Consider the following 17,258-nt stretch of genomic DNA (forward strand, 5'->3'; position numbering starts at 1 on the left):
TGTCATATTTGCCGAGGCTCATAGATCTGATTGGCTGGACAGGAGTATATGTACCATCTTGGGTTCAGCAGTTCTACGCATCGCTCTATGTTGACCCACATCATAACTTCATTCACTTTGCATTCAACGACATAGATTACAGGGTGATGAGTTTCAGGGCCCGAGAGATACTGAGGTTACAGGATCAGCTTGTCAAATTGCATGAGGTATGTTATGGACAGCAGGAGCCTCCCAGGCGTCCTCATGGAGGTTTAGTGCCCCCTACTGATCTTGTGCGACATTGCTTCAAGGAGTCCTTTGGTGAGGGGTCGAGGAGGAACCCCAGTGACCTGACTCCTACAGCTCGTGTGCTAGAGGCCATTATCAGGAGGACACTACTTCTCAGGTTGGGATACAGAGAGGGTCTGACTCGCCTACAGCTCTGGCTCCTTAATGCCCTGATGCAGTAGACGGTGTTCGACATTTGGGACCTCCTTCTATCAGAGATGGAGGATACTATTGCTGAGGGCTTCAAGGGTCGTAGGCAGCTTCTGTATGCACATTGGATTACCTTCCTGATACTCCAGTCTGTGTAGGTTCGGACCCCTGAGATGGTTGCAGAGTACAGAGGTGCCACCACATAGTTTCTAGCATATAACATGGCATAAAGGATCAGGCACAGCACACCACAGGCACCCGCTCGGCCCAGTCGTTGTCTAGATGTTCTAGAGTCAGCAGCTCAGCAGGACGAGATCATCAGAGGCATAGCCGCTACTGAGGAGCAGCAGCTTGAGGCACAGCAGGAGATGACCGAGTCCAGTGACAGTTCGAATGATGACTATCAGCCGATTCCTCAGATGCCTCCATGCAGACACGATGTAGAGGCTAACAGTTCTAGCTTAGCTCCACCTGCACCGTAGACGGACCCCGCCTTGATTGCTATTCTTGAGCGGATGCAGTAGGATTAGGCACGACAGGCACAGGAGACCGCTGCCAACTTCGCACAGTTTCAAGCTCGTCAGGACGAGTTCTAGTGGCAGCAGCAGCTCCTCCAACAACAGTAGCAGCAGCAGCAGATGCGTCAGCAGCAGTTACTCATGCAGCAGCAGCTCATGGGATTTATGCAGCATGTAGTAACAGTGCTTGGGGCCCCACTGCCACAGCCTTTGCCCCAGCTTGCTCAGCCTACCACCACTTCGATGACTCCAGCTGTACAGCCCAGTGGGCTTCAAAGTCAGGGACAGCCTCTAGCTCAGTTTGCTTCACCTACAGTTCAGGTGTCCAAATGGTTGTCCTCACTAGTGGTAGCCCCGTAGTTCACTCCATATCACACGGGCTTCTCACCAGAGTAGTCACCCTCGCTATTTGTGCCTGACACGTCAGTCTCTAGGAGTCTTGGAGCATTTTTCAGCGAGTTGACCGGCATGACTACACCACCTTATATGCATACCGCCGGTCCTTCTACAGCAGCCCTAGTCACAGTGACTACTCAGAGGCTCCCCTCGTCTATCACCTCTCCAGATCCTACGACAGACGTCCCAGCAATATCATAGGCAGCACCTGCCCCAGCTCAGACATAGACCGCTTCAGAGACGCTTCCAGCCACAGAGGGTTAGTCAGTTCAGAGCTTAGGGTCAGATGATGATGGTGCCCTGTTTTAGCTTGCTCCTCACACCTCAGCGCCCAGCTCGTCTGCTGCAGCCCCGCCGACCGACCCTTAGGTTTTGGTGTTTGGCGCCAAAGGGGGAGAGGGTTTGAGTATGTAGACTCAGGGGGAGCAACATTTAGGGGGAGCTAGTTATCTAGTATTAGCTTATTATATACATTTGGAGTTCTATCTGTGTGATACACTATTACTTTATGCATTCGCGTGCTACTTTCATGCATATTATTATATCTATGTGATAGTGATATCTACATGATTGTGATAAATGACATGTGTGCTCTCTACTTTGCATTATTTATATGTCATATCACTTGTGTTATGCTCATTTGCCTTTGCTTCCGCTTTTATACTCCAATGCAAATGAGCTTTGGTACTTGTACTCTTGCTTAATTCATATCCTTTGAGTACATTGTGTTGGCTTGGGTCATATAAGCTTGACTAACACTTTTGTTCTTATCGACAAAAGCTTATATGAACCAAGCCCGTCAAAAACCTCACTCTTTCACATACTCGAGGTGGTATTGTCATCAATCACCAAAAAGGGGAGATTGAAAGCATCTAGGCCCCTAGTTGGGTTTCGGTGATTAATGATAATACAAGATTGCTATGACTAACGTGTGTTTTGTAGAGACAAGTAAGTTAGGTCATGGTAATGGAGATCAATTAGGCAATCAAGGTTGTCATGCCCCTACGATGGAAATCGTTTCGGTTTTCAAAGGATGGACGATAAGGTTAAGGATGACTAGTTCTAAGTGTCGATTGAAGTTGGAGTGACACTTAGAGTAGTTTAGGACTTTGTTTTTCCTTTGGCCGTACTATTAAGGGGGGTATGGATGGGTAGCTTGACCTAGGTGAGTCTAGTGAGTTAGGTGTGGTGCACACTTGTTAAAACTAGCTCTAGGTAGCTCCTATGAATGCCTAAGATCCTTTGGAGCAAACTTCATTCACATATGATCGAGAGTTGGAAGTGAATGGAGGGTCAAATGCTGACCAGACGCTAGCCCCGGTGCAACCGGACGTTGGCCGCAGGGTCCGGTCAGTTCATTTGATCAAGCAGATTGCGTTCGGTGTGACCGAACGCTGGAGAGGTCAAGTGACCGAATGCTGAGAGGCAGCGTCCGGTTGACTCCAGTAAGGTTCTAGAGAAGGGAATCTGTGACCGGACGCGTCCGGTCAGTACTGATCGGACCCTAGGGGTTCAGCATCCGGTCGAGTACAGTAAGGTTCCAGTAAGGGTTTAATGTGACCAGATGCGTCTGGTCAGTGGTGACCGGACCCTGCCAACGTCCGGTCAACACATTTTCACTGGTTCACGGGTTGAACTGACCGGAGCGTCCGGTCACCCCGCAGAAGCTCATAGTGGTGACCTAGATGGCTTGGTGGTGATTGGGAGCTTGGTGATCACCCGGTGGAGCTTGTGGGTGACCCAACTCAAGTTGTGAGCGGCTTTGGGTGATTCGCCGCGACGGAGTGTCGAAGAATCAACCCGTAGAGAGCACTTGATCCTTGCGTGGATCAAGGGGGAGCTACACCCTTGCGCAGGTGCTCCAACGAGGACTAGTAGGGAGTGGCGACTCTCCGATACCTCGGCAAAACATCGCCGCGTTCCTCTCTCTCTCTATTTACCTTGAGCATTTACTTTAATCAATTCAATACTTGTTCTTACATTCATAGAATTGCCATGCTAGAGTAAGTTTGGAACATAGGTTGCAAGTTTGTTGTGCGTTAGATTAATAGAAACATTTTTTTAGGCACAAGGGGTTAATTGGGCCAACCGTAGGATTTGATTATTGAAAGAAAATTTAGAATTAGCCCAATTCACCCCCCCACTTGGGCATCTTGATCCTTTCAGCATCGACAGTGTTGTGGGCGTTGGCATTCACCGAGTGAACATGGTGAAACTCCTCACATGCCTCTGGGCATCAACTGTATAACAGGTACCAACATCTGCCATACCCGAACAAAATGACGCAACCTCCCACATGCATCCGACATCCAACGGTGTTGGGGGCGCCTACCATCATCCTGTACCCGCCGGTGTGGGCACCAAGGCTTAGAAGCATACGAACTATCTCCCTCTCACTTGTAAGGCCATCCCCTTCATCTATAAAATGAGATGCGCTCTCTTCCAACATTCAAGTGATTCCAGATTGATTAGATCGATCAAGTTCACTAGTTCAAAACCATAGAACCGCCAGGTTCGAACCTCAAGCACACGTTTGAACACTTAGCTCATAGCGGAGCTCCTATCGCTCTCAGCCCTTCCGACCAGACCTCTTGTACCCCCATCTTTCTCCTTCTCATTTGTAACCCCACTGCAAACTTCGAGCACCAAGGCTTAGGAATAAAGTCACCGACCGACTCAAACTGGACATAGGGCACGATGCCTGAACTAGTATAAACCCTGTGTCATTGAGTGCTAGGCCACCTTCGATCACAACGTACGGCAAAACTACAAATATTTACTTATTGGTTACTTTCTGCACCGATAGTTGTCGCTGTCTGTGGGGAAGACGTTGTACGTTCAACACTTTTTGGTCATCAGATGGCCCACTTTTCTACCACCTTCGCCATGGCGGACTCAGACGATACGACTCGTTTCGGCTCACTGGAGTTTCCCGCACTCCCATCGGTTGGGATATGGGTTCCACCAGTCTCCAAGCCGTCCCAGGCTTTCCTCTTTGGAAGCCTAGACTTCGTCGCTGATTGGCTCGGCGTACTACACCTCCGCGAGGAGGCACTCGTTCCGACGCCCGTCGAAGGGGTGCCCTCCATCGGCTTCGGGACGCACGATGACTTCCACAACGAGGCATCTACGCTTCATTCCGAGCAAACTCTCTGCTCAAACCCAGCTGTGAGTAATACACATGCTGTTATTTACTTGCTATTCTCTATCTTTCGCCGATTACTCGGAAGGACCCCGTTGTCCCCATCGCGACCACCGTACGACCGGTTCCCCTATGGCCTCGTGTCTCCCACAGATGCGTACGCCCAGGGGCTCCGAAGGATGCCGACGTCGCCCCGTCTCACGTCCGAATTCATGGGGATGGCGAGCTATGCTCCTACCTGTTTCCTCGACCTCATGGATGATGATGTTGAGAGTGACGGCTCCAGCATTGGTGACATGGCGCCCAGTCATCGTCCGTCCTAGGAGTACGCTATGGCGGACGCTCTAGGACGGCCATTGGTGGTAACGGAGTCCTTACAGACTCACACCCCTTCGGACCCTCATGTAGAGACCCCCGCGCTCTCACGGGAGCACGGCGAGGAAATACGATAATAATGGCTGCACCAGCCACTGACTGCGCCTACGCGCTCGACGCACCACACTGCGCCCCATGCGCATAGACCAGCGAGCGGCGCCTGTGGTCACGCCCGTCGGGTCCAGCGCAACACCATGGATAGGGAAAACGATCCCCCACAGTTTGCCCAGGTCAATCAGAACATCGCCGCTACGGCAATGCTTCTGCGCGGCCTTCCCGAACTGAATGACCCTCAGGAACAGACGATCCACCAGAACCTCCGGGCACTAGTGGAGACTGCCGCCATTCAACAGGCGGAGAGCTCTGTATCGTGACACCGACTCATCGCCTCTCTCCCCACTAGGGGAATGGGGACGCAGCAGATGAGTCGCTCCACCCGCTCACCGCCACAACCGCTAAGCGCGGAACCAGAGGCCGTACCTGCGCCTCATCTTGACTTGACAACCACCTCACACCGATTGCCTATACATGAGTGGCTCAGGCCAAACCAAGATGCACACGGCAGCGACCGGAGTCCTAGCCCGGATGACCCGGGACCACAGACCTTTGTCCAATGCCTCCAGTGAGCGACGCTCCCACCGTGCTCCAATGGAGGCCGAGGCAATGGCAAGGCCAAACGCCAGGATCACGACGAGGGCCCCTCCACACAGAAGGGGAAAAAGAATAGAAAAGATCACCATCGACTGGCCAACTCCGCGTCGGTCGCCATGGCTGATCACACGGACAAGTACCCCTAGCAGGACCTTCCGGGCCACTTCTACGAACTCATGGAGAGCCCGTGCACCAACCACGCCTACCCTGTCAAACACCTCTACAAGGACTGCGAGCTCCTCAAGCGCCTTCTATGACAGGCCGGTGGGCCAAAGGCAAAAAAAGGTGAAGAAGCAGTGCCCAAGAAAGAGGGTGTAGCGGGCAAGGATCTGGACGACTGAAGGTTGAAGTGATCCGACCGGACGTCTACCAACTGAAGGACGACAACGACGACATTCTCACCAAATTGTTGGAACAACTATGTCATTTTTTTTCCTTCCCCATAGTTTCAGTCTTACCATTGTTTACTTAGCGTTTGCTCCTATAAGAGCACCCCGACTTGAACACTTTTTGCCCTAGGTCGCTCGGGGGCTCCACGAGGGTACACTACTACCTCTCTTTTTTGTTTACTATCATATGGTGAAACTCCTTACCCAAACAAAAGGGTAGTTCGTTCCTTTAATTTGCCTTACATAGCTTTGCTTTAAAACATTCTGATTGATCGCACCTCACCTTTTCCTACGGTTACGAGCAGCTGAGCCTCGCAGGCCACGCCCCAAGCTCCCAAGGTTGCAGCCTATGGGACGAACAGGTAAGTACGTGAAAGAAAGAATAAAAAAACAAAATTATGCTAAGGGAAAACTAAGGAACGAAAGGGACAAGCTTCCCCGAATGGAGTGACTCCGTCACAAAAAACAAAACCGACTATAGTCATTAAGTACACAAGAACATTTACACGGGGGCTCCCCCATGAACTTAATCTTTTTACATCTACTAAACTTCTTATACTTTACAAACTATTGGGGCGGCTCGGCGGCATCTACTGTCAGTACGACCGGCGAGGGCAGAAGTTGCTCACTCCCCGGTGGGACAACATCTAGCTCGGTCAGAGCTAGGGTGATATCCACCTCCGACCCAGGCTTTGTGCCATCCGCAAGTTGGGCAACGTCCCCCTCGACGCACGCTTCTGGCCATGTCTTCACGATGGATGTCCATCACCCACTACACAGAGACTTGCTCTGCCACCAACCTTGTGTGCGGCAGCAAGCTCTTCTCGAGCGTTTGGATGTCCTCCATGCTCAAGACGTCAGCATACCCGCTGTAGATAGTGGCGAAGTCCAGGTTTGGGTGGTATGTAGCCACCGAGGTCAACACCCCGAACGCTCCGTAAAACAGCCCACTTGTGATAAGGTTTCGGACCGCATCCGGGACCTCCGCTAGCTGAACGGCGCGCGCGCTAGTACTTGGCGCCGACCCGAAGACCTCTGAGATGAAAAGCTGGGCAACATTGCGGATCTGGTCAAGTTCCCTCTCAAGAGCATGTCGCTCTTCATGGGACTTGGCCAGCTCCTCTGCATTTTGGCCAAAAGTCGCCTTGACCGTCTCTAGGTCCCGCTCCAACAACTTCACCTTTTCGCCCAGCTCTGGGAGAAGGGCAACAAGCTGAAAAACAGGCTGAGGGAAGAAACCAACATGACAAAAAAACAAAAAAGGTATGTACCGAGGTGGAAGTTCTCAAGGGTGGAGAATTCCACCACCTGTAGGGCCACTTGCTCGCTTAGCCAGGTGCTCGCCTCCTTTGTCCCCATCACCTAGCCCCAAAGCACGAGCACTTCCTGGTCTGCCCCCAATCGAGCCTTCTGCTTTGACTCTAGGGCCTTTCGTGCCGACTCCAGGGCACTCCGCTCCGACACCAAGGCACTCTGCTCTGACTCAAGGGTCTCCAAGGATTTTTGGAGCGTAGTCTTGGTGTACGCTAGGGATTTCCACAACCCCGCCTCGGTCTCCACCTGGCGGGCCTTCGCCGCCACAAGCTCCTGCTTGGCGGCGGTCGCTCGCTCCGCTGCACGCTGCTCCTCTGCCCGCACCACGGTCACCTCGACCGCTTGGTCCTAGGACTCACGGTGGGTGGACTCTAGCTGATGCTCAAGCTTAGCCACCCAGGCATGCTCCATTCGGAGGAAGCAGGACTTGCGGGATGACATCTCCTTCAAACCCTACGAAAATAAAGCATGCTGAGGCATCCAACAAGATATTCAGAGGTCACGGACAAATATGGGAAACTCACCTCCGTGGTGAGCTACAGGTCGACCTAGACTAACTACTAGGCGGACTTAACCCGCTTCTAGGCATCCTCGAGCTTCAAGGATAGGTTGGTGAGTTCAGACACCATGGCAAGTCCTTTCCCCCTAAGGATGTCCCAGAGCTAACACTCCTGAGAATTCTGAAGGACAAACCACACCTTTGCTAGGTCCTCGGGGTAGGGCCACTCCAAGTCACCATCCGATAGCCCACCGAAGGGCCTAGCCTCTGACTAAACCACCGCCAGCTCCTACGATGACACTGGCAGCTCCACCATGTCATCTGCCTTGTCGTCGAACAAGATCTCCACCACCTCGGTTGTGCAGGCCACCGCTAGGCGTTCTGACTCTATCCCGTCCACGTCTCCGCCCGGTGCCTTCAGCTTCAACTGCGAGGGTGAGCCATGCAGCCCTCCACCCGGCAAAGCAGGGAGCTTGGTCTCCCCCTCCTCTTCTGTCTCTGCTGGTGGAGGAGGGGCCACAAGAGTTACCTCCAACACGACCTCCCCCATCAGCACCGGGATCACCGCCAATGCTGCCACCGCCACTACCACCATACTAGCAACCGACCCAGGGGGCACCACCCCCGGAAGGGAAGGGTTCGCCACTACCACCCTATTCCCCCATCGCTCACCGCAACGCGCTGTAGGGTGGCCCTCCAAACCTCCCGCATGATAGTTGGGGCGATGCTCAACCCCGTCATTGCTCGGCCATTGACAAAAAATTGTAGGTGAGTCATACTCCAAAAAGACTCAACAACAAAAGATCGAAACACAAACAAAGAAAAACATACCGAGAGGTAAGCGGCATGACTCTAAAGACAAGATCTAACATCGATAGGCCTATAGGGCAAGGACCGCTCCTAGGCTGTGACCCGTGCCCCCTCACTTTAGCCGAGGGCGGAGTCGTCCCAACCGGCTCTAGCCTGGCCTACGAGTCACCACGACCCTTGGCTTGGGACGCCCCGATCAGAGCAACAGACAGGTCATCCTTCAGCTGCGAGTCATGCACTGGCACCAGTCCTGGTGATGCACGGGTACCAGCCCGCTCCTCGGACCACCCGGCTCGCTCTGTCGCATCCGCGGTAGGCGGGGACAAGATCGGCGACGCCACCAAAGGGCATGGTGACCGCGTCCACTTCGCCTCCCGTTCACCGACGGCGTCCACGCTCGCTGCATGCTTCCTCGCCATGGGAACCACCGCACGCCTCTCTACCTCCTACTCATCACCAGTGGACATCGCCGTAGGGTCACAATGCTCCGTCGAGGTCACAATGACCTCCCAACTTTCCTCCTCCTTGGAGAAAACCATGTCATCCACATCTGTAGGATCCCCTGACTCGAGCTTGGACTCGACGTCACTCTTATTTTCCCCGGCCTTCACGTGTTGGGCAATCTCCTTCTCCTTCTTATACCTCTGGTGAGCCACCTCGGCTTTCTTCTTCCTGGCATCCGCCGCCTCCTTCTAGACGGCCTACCGTGCCGCGCTCTCTGGCCCCTTTGGAAGGTATGGCCGGGACCTGTAAGCATCAAGCCCCTACGCAACAGGCGCCTCAAGATCAAAAAAGTAGGAAAGCAAAGGTGAAAAGAACACGAAGTAAAGAAAGAGTAGCATACCTGTTTTGACACCACCAAGGCATTGAGAGGTATGGGCTTTCCCTCGACCTTCTCTTTAGGCTTCAGCTGCAGCACCCGGTCAAGGTGACTCCAAACCTCATCATCCGATAGCTCCTCCGGTGACGCACGATCAGGGTCCGACAGGTCATCGTACCTCCACATCGGTCGTGACCTCTCTGCCAATGGAGCAATCCAGTGGTGGTAAAGAGTGTGGAACACCTGCACCCCATCAAGGCCACGCCGCATGAGCTTCCAGAGCTCCTCCTAGATGATCTCCACCTTCTTCTCCCAACAGGAACAGCCTCAAGACCAACTATCCTACTTCTCCAGCCTCCTACCGGTGAACACCGAGAACAACGCCTCCACCGAATTCTTGATGTAAAACCAGTCCCCATGCCACCCCTGGTTGGAGTCATAGGGGATGTACATGGGATACGAGCCTCTCGCTCTCGGTTTCCTCTATAGGGCAAAACCCCCCACCGGCGCGACCTCAGGCAGATTCCCCACCAGCAAAGCTCACCTAGAGAACAACCGCCGAAAGAAATCCATGTGTGGCTCCATCCCGAGGAAGGCCTCACAGACGGTGACAAAGCCGGCGATGTACAGCACCCCTATCGGATTGAGGTGCTGCAGCTCCAGACCCCACTCATTGAGGAGTCCGCATAAGAACCAGTGCGCGGGGTATCCTAACCCGCACTCATGGAAGGCGAGAAAGGAAACGACCTCGCCGGGCTGAGATTGTGGAAACTCCTCCCTCCTGGGAGCCCCCCAGTGCGCCACCTCCTTCTACGGTAGAAACCCCTTCGTAGTGAAGGCCTTCAACACCGACTCCCTCATAGTGGATGACCTCCAATCTGACATTTCGCTCCGAGATCGTGAAAGGATTTGTGAGTCTCTCTCTTCTCCCTCGCTCTCTCCCTTTTCTTTCCTAGAAACCACCGCGTCTCTCAAAAACACTCTTGGCAAGAAGGAAAAGGAAAGGAGATGGTAGATGAGGAATAGGCGAAAGAACAGGGTGAAAAACCTTCTCCCTTCTCCTACTTAAGAAAAAGGGTGCAACAGCTAGGGGAGGCGTGCCAATCAGGAAAGACGAAATGGCGGAGCGAAACTCTCTCTCTCTCTCTCTCTCTCTCTCTTTCCCATTTAATGCAGATGGGACGCACCCTGACTGATGAGACGTGCTCTGCCCGACGGAACAACCCCTGATCAGACGAGACGTGGCCTAGGCATGGCCCATCACTACTGCATGCAAACCACTACCACACGATGGGCAAAAGAACCAAAGCGCCACCACACATAGGCGGCCCTCTGCTTCCCCAGATGGGACTTGGAAAAAACCCAAAAATGGGATCTCCACCAAAAGAGACCATCGGGCTTCCTAAAAATCGATCGAACGGCTTAGGAAAACACATCGAGGGACAGGTAAGGAGCAAAGGGATGCCCCATGTAGGCCATGCCGACTCCATCACGAACAACGAGCATGGGTCCCGGTCAGACATTTCTGAATGGGGCTCTTCAAACCCCATCACTCGAGTCATCATGGTAACACTATCGACCCCCGCTATTTCTTTATAAACCATTTCATACATCCATATACGCATTCATTAAATGCGCCTATGCCCTTCGGACGATTCGGGCCCAGAACCGCCCAGGGGCTCGGGAACTTAGCATCGCACATGTAGCGAAATTTATCACAACGCATCGTGTTGCGTCACGAAACGACAGTTACCTCATTCGACATGAGCAATGACCGACCGGGGTTCGAAGACCGACCCACGAAGGGCTCAAGGCCGCCCCACGTTAAACAGAGCTAGGGGAGAAAATGCAGATGAGCTCTATGCGGCCCTCGCCCTATCTGCCCCAAAGCAGACAGGGTCATCTCAACCTTCTTATTCGATCCTAAACCTCTTGTCAAGTCCATAGAATCTCCATCAAGGGGAGGCCGTCAGGCCACCCAGGTCGGTCTCCGGAACAACCTAGGCATCTACCAGGTTGTAGGTAAAGGAGCAGTGGAATGTCACAAGAGGGTTATGCTGACCCCGTCATGAATGACGGACTCGGATTCCACTCGATCATACCCGTTAATGAACTCACCAAGCGCGTCACTTGAGCCCGAGCGATCGAGACAAGGGACAAAACTCAACCCCTCTAGTTGTGAGAAACTGAGGATGGGGTAACACAAACAAACTCAAACTGACCCCTGCCAAAGCCCAACGGGGCTCGAGGGCTCAAGACATCCAAAAAACCTAGGTTTATGACCCCAAACTCGCCCTATCCGGCTACGCTTCATTTTGACTGCACACCAAACGCCTAGGGTCTATGACCCCGAACTTGCCCCATCCAGCTATGCTTCGACTACACACCAAACGCCTAGGTCTGTGACCCCGAACTCGCCCCATCAGGATCCATGAGCTCTGGCTCGCCCGATCCCTAAAACCAACTAACTAACTACATCGACTACGCGGGATGCACCGAGGCCAGGATCCACGACTCCGACTCGCCCGATCCCACGGCGCGCACCGACGCTAGGACCCACGAGTTCCATCTTGTCTGAACCCTAAAGACTAACTACCTCGCCCGATCCCATGGCGCGCATCGATGCCAGGATCCACGAGCTCTATCTCATCCGATCCCTAAAAACTAACTGCCTCGGCTGCGCAAATGATGCCTAGGTTGACAACTCCGTCTCGACTGAAAACACGCACACACGCTCGCTGACAAATACCCCCAGACGATTCTGCTTGAATTGCCTGGGGCTCGGGGGCTACACCCGCGGGTGCACTCGCGCACACCCGCTAACGAAACGAATACCTCCCCCGCTGGCAACACGAAGAATCACCTGAGGACTCGGGGGCTACACCTGCGGGTGCGCTTGGGTGCACCCACCATCAAGACAAAAAATCCCCTAGACGATTCTGCCCAAATCGCTTGAGGGCTCGGGGGCTCCTGTCGGGTTCATAAACCTGGGGTCCCTCGCGGACTGGCTTCCCAACAAAGGCTTGGCCCAAGCAGACAATGCGCAACTCATGGGCTGGCCCAAGTATCTGAACAACAGGCCAGAAGGATGATCCAATCACCGATCGGAAGGTCTAGCCGAGGAGGAGCGACGCCCATTTTTTTGACTTCGGCCCACCTCTCCGACCAGAGGGCTCACTTTGGTCTCCAGCCCACCTCTAGACGGCCTCTCCGACTAGAAGGCCTAGCCAAAGCACTACTTCCGACTCTGACTCCACGTCTCCGACCGGGGTACGCAAAAACCCTGCCCACTGCTCTTCTCCAACTGGCACAATCAGAGCCGACTGGGACCAACCGACCAGGGACGCCCGCTCGGAAAAGGACCAGGGAACGAACAGAGAAAGTAAAGCAAGGCGCACAAGGTCAAACCATGATACCAGGGACCATACCCTGTACTCCTACAGAAAATAGTACTCTGCAACCTCCCTGACACAAACAGTATTATTGGCGCCGATATTTTCCCTACAGTGTTGTGGGCGCCGTTAACTCCCATACGGTAAGGCTCCCCCACACGCCTCTAGGCATTGACAGTGTTGTGGGCGTCGACATTCACCGTACCGAGTGAACATGGTAAAACTCCTCACATGCGTCTAGGCATCAATAGTATAACAGGTACCGACATCTGCCATACCCAAACAAAATGACGCAACCTCCCGCGTGCATCCGACATCCAACAGTGTTGTGGGTGCCAACCATCATCCTGTACCCACCGATGTGGGCAACAAGGCTTAGAAGCATACGAACTCTCTCCCTCTCATTTGTAAGGCCATCCCCTTCATCTATAAAAGGGGATACGCTCTCTCCCAACATTCAAGTGATTCTAGATTGATTAGATCGATCAAGTTCACTAGTTCACAACCATAGAATCGCCAGGTTCGAACCTCAAGCACATGTTTAAACACTTAGCTCATAGCGGAGCTCCTATCGCTCTCAGCTCTTCCGATTAGAGTCCAACCGGACCTCTTATACCCCTATCTTTTTCCTTCTCATTTGTAACCCCACTGTAAACTTCGAGCACCTGAGCTCAGAAATAAAGTCACTGACCGACTCATACTAGACGTAGGGCATGTTACCTGAACTAGTATAAACCCTATGTCATTGAGTGTTAGGCCACCTCCGATCACAACGTACGGCTAAACTACAAATTTTTACTTGTTGGTCACTTTCTGCACCGACACCGGCTGTCGCCACGAAGAAGCGGCGGGAGGCGATCGACCTTGTTCACTTTGTTGAAAAGCCAGATTGAAAAATATTGTTAGCTGATTTATTATGAGAGAAAAATACTATATCATATCTAATATACTAGGCTGATAATTTCAAGCGAACAAAAGAGATGGCGGTAGGCAGCCCACCCGTGTCTAGCTCGACACAAACATAATCCGATCTGATCCAGCGCTGCAAGACGACACCGCAACCAGCTCGGACCTGTCCTGGCAATGCCTAGCGTCTTCACGCGGCGGAGGCCCTGTTCGGCTGGCTAAAAAAATGGCTAATGCTGAGGGGGTGTTTGGTTCTCATGGACTAAAGCATTTTAGATTAAAATCTATACTTTAGTTGGACTAAACAACCAAACACATGGACTAAAAGTGGACTAAATTCCTTTAGTCCTTTAGTCCACAAAACTGAACTAAAATGGACTAAAAGGTGTTGGGGACACCCATGCCTCTCATTTATTGTCTTCTCTCTCCACTTTAGTCCATTTTAGTTCAAGGAACCAAACACCACTTTAGTCCACTTTTAATTCATGGACTAAAACTTTTAGTCCATGGACTAGAGAACCAAACAGAGCCTGATACTGATTTATTATGAGAAAAAATACTATTATTTCGTTGAAACACTACTGCTGATAAGTTTAAGCGAATGGAGCCTAAACGGCCATGACGAAAATCACATAAACGTATAATCCGAACCAATTATCGGCTAGCTAGGTGCCTAGGTCGTCGTTCAGAGTTCCACATCATGCAGGGCTGGACGCCAGGTTTAGGTATTTACAATGAGCTTTCAGAATTGATGCCTTGTATTAGCCATACTTCTATTTCCTTTGTGGTGTTTTATGATAGTTTTAAATTTTCTATTCTGTACTATACTTTGAAAGGATCAAGATGCCCAAGAGGGGGAGTGGATTGGGCTAATTCTAAATTTTCTTGCAATAATTAAATCCTAAGGTTAGCCCAATTAACCCCTTGTGCCTAGAAAAGTGTTTCTATTAAACTAACACACAACGGACTTACAACCTATGTTCCAAACTTACTCTAGCATGGCAATTCTATGAATGTAAAGACACGTATTGAATTGCTTAAAGTAAATGCTCAAAGTAAATATTCAAAGTAAATGGAGAGAGAGGAACGCAGCGATGTTTTACCAAGGTATTGGAGAGTCGTCACTCCCCACTAGTCCTTGTTGGAGCACCCGCGCAAGGGTGTAGCTCCCCCTTAATCCACGCAAGGATCAAGTGCTCTCTATGGGTTGATTCTTCGACACTCCGTCGCGGCGAATCACCCAAAACCGCTCACAACTTGAGTTGGATCACCCACAAGCTCCGCCGGGTGATCACCAAGCTCCCAATCACCACCAAGTCGTCTAGGTGATGGCGATCACCAAGAGTAACAAGCACGAACTCTCACTTGACCACGCGAAGCCTAATGAGAACGGTGGATGCAAACTTTGCTACTCTTGATTCACTAATGAGGCTACTCTCTTGGATTCTGAAATCTCAATCACCTCACTAGGATCTTGCTCTTCTTGGCACTCACAAACGTGTTTCTCAGCTGTTGGAATGAGCAAAATTAACTCCACACATGAGTGGAGCTTCTATTTATAAGGCAGCCTGAAAAACGAACCGTTATGAGCTTCTGCAGGGTGACCGGACGCTTCGATCATGTTGACCGGACGCTCCGGTCAGTTCAACCCACAAACCAGTGTTTAAGTGTTGACCGGACGTTGTTAGGGTCCGATCACCACTGATCGGACGCGTCCGGTCGCATTAAACCCGCACTAGATGCTTACTGTACTCGACCGGACGCTGAACCCCTAGGGTCCGATCAGTACTGACCGGACGCGTCCGGTCGCATAATTCCTTCTCTGAAACCTTACTAGAGTCGACTAGATGCTGCCTCTCAGCGTCCGGTCACTTGACCACTCCAACGTCCGGTCGCACCGAACGCAATCTGCTTGATCAAATGAACTGACCGGACCCTACAGCCAGCGTCCGGTCGCACCGGAGCCAGCGTCCAGTCAGCATTTGACCCTCCATTCACTTCTAACTCTCGATCATATGTGAATGAAGTTTGCTCCAAAGGATCTTAGGCATATTGAGGAGCTACCTAGTGCTAGTTTCAACAAGTGTGCACCACACCTAACTCTCTAGACTCACTTAGGTCAAGCTACCCGTCCATACCCCCCTTAATAGTACGGCCAAAGGAAAAACAAAGTCCTAAACTACTCTAAGTGTCTCTCCAACTCCAATCGACACTTAGAATTAGTCATCCTTAACCTTGTCGTTAATCCTTTGAAAACCGAAACGATTTCCATCATAGGGGTATGACCACCTCGATTGCCCAATCAATCTCCATTACCATGACCTAACTTAATTGCCTCTGCAAAACACACGTTAGTCATAGTAATCTTATATTGTCATTAATCACCGAAATCCAACTAGGGGCCTAGATGCTTTCATACTTGATATCATCAACTAATATGTTCATCTTTGATAATGAATCTTTTTCAAATTCTCTTGTCTCCCCGATAATTAATAAAACTACTATAGTCTACCGGCTATATTACAGGTTAATCAAATGTAAAATAATAATTCTTGTGCATCATTAGGAGATAAGACTAACAATACTAATGCAGGTAAGAAAGAAACATCCTTTTACTACATTCCATTAGTTGCATTGTGTATATTTTTACTTTTTAATACTGATATCAATAGTACGTGGACGTAACACTACCGATTCATCCTTGCTAAGAGGCGATGAAAGCAACCCCTATATCTGATTTCTACAATAGGCAAATCTCAAACACCTCAAATTAAGAAAAGGTTATGGCCTGCGCCCCGACCGAGAACATGCTACTCGTTCTTGCAGACAATCAGCCTGTTCGGCCGGGGATAGTGGATTATTACTGCTGACTGGTTTGATATGAGAGAAAAATACTGTTCTGGTTGGAAATTTACGATCATTTACGACCAAACGAACAGGCTGAATGCTGGTGGAGACAACGCCGACATGAAGACAACGCCCCGCGATGCCGGGGATGATGGCCTGACGTGGAGAAGGATGGCGCAGAGCGTGGACAAAGAGAAGGATGTGGGAAGTAAGACTGTGTTTAGTTCGCGAAATGAAAATTTTTAGATGTCACATCGGATGTTTTGGAGATGTCGGAAGGGTTTTCGGATACTAATAAAAAAACTAATTACATAGCTCGCCTGGAAACTGCGAGACAAATTTATTAAGCCTAATTAATCCATCAGTAGCGTATGTTAGTTACTGTAGCACTTATGGCTAATCATGGACTAATTAGTCTTAAAACATTCGTCTCGCGATTTCCAACCAAACTGTGCAATTAGTTTTTTTTCGTCTATATTTAATACTCCATGCATGTGCTGCAAGATTCGATGTGATAGTTTGGGGTGAAAATTTTTAGGAACTAAACCAGGCCTAAATAGATAGAGTTAAAAAAGACAGAATAAATTGAGAAATAGTTTAGGGTCCTGATACAAAATCATTCATTAGCTTTTTATTATTTATGTGGGTAAAAATTTATAGCCCCGTGCAACACACGGACATGTATAGTATCTAGTATATATATATAATTCTACGTATATATCTATATTTCTAATATTAATGAACCAAAAATCATTCTATTTTTCCGTCCATCTCTCCGTAAA

The sequence above is a fragment of the Miscanthus floridulus genome, chromosome 6 (assembly GCF_019320115.1).
Source record: "Miscanthus floridulus cultivar M001 chromosome 6, ASM1932011v1, whole genome shotgun sequence".
In the NCBI taxonomy this organism is placed as follows: Eukaryota; Viridiplantae; Streptophyta; class Magnoliopsida; order Poales; family Poaceae; genus Miscanthus; species Miscanthus floridulus.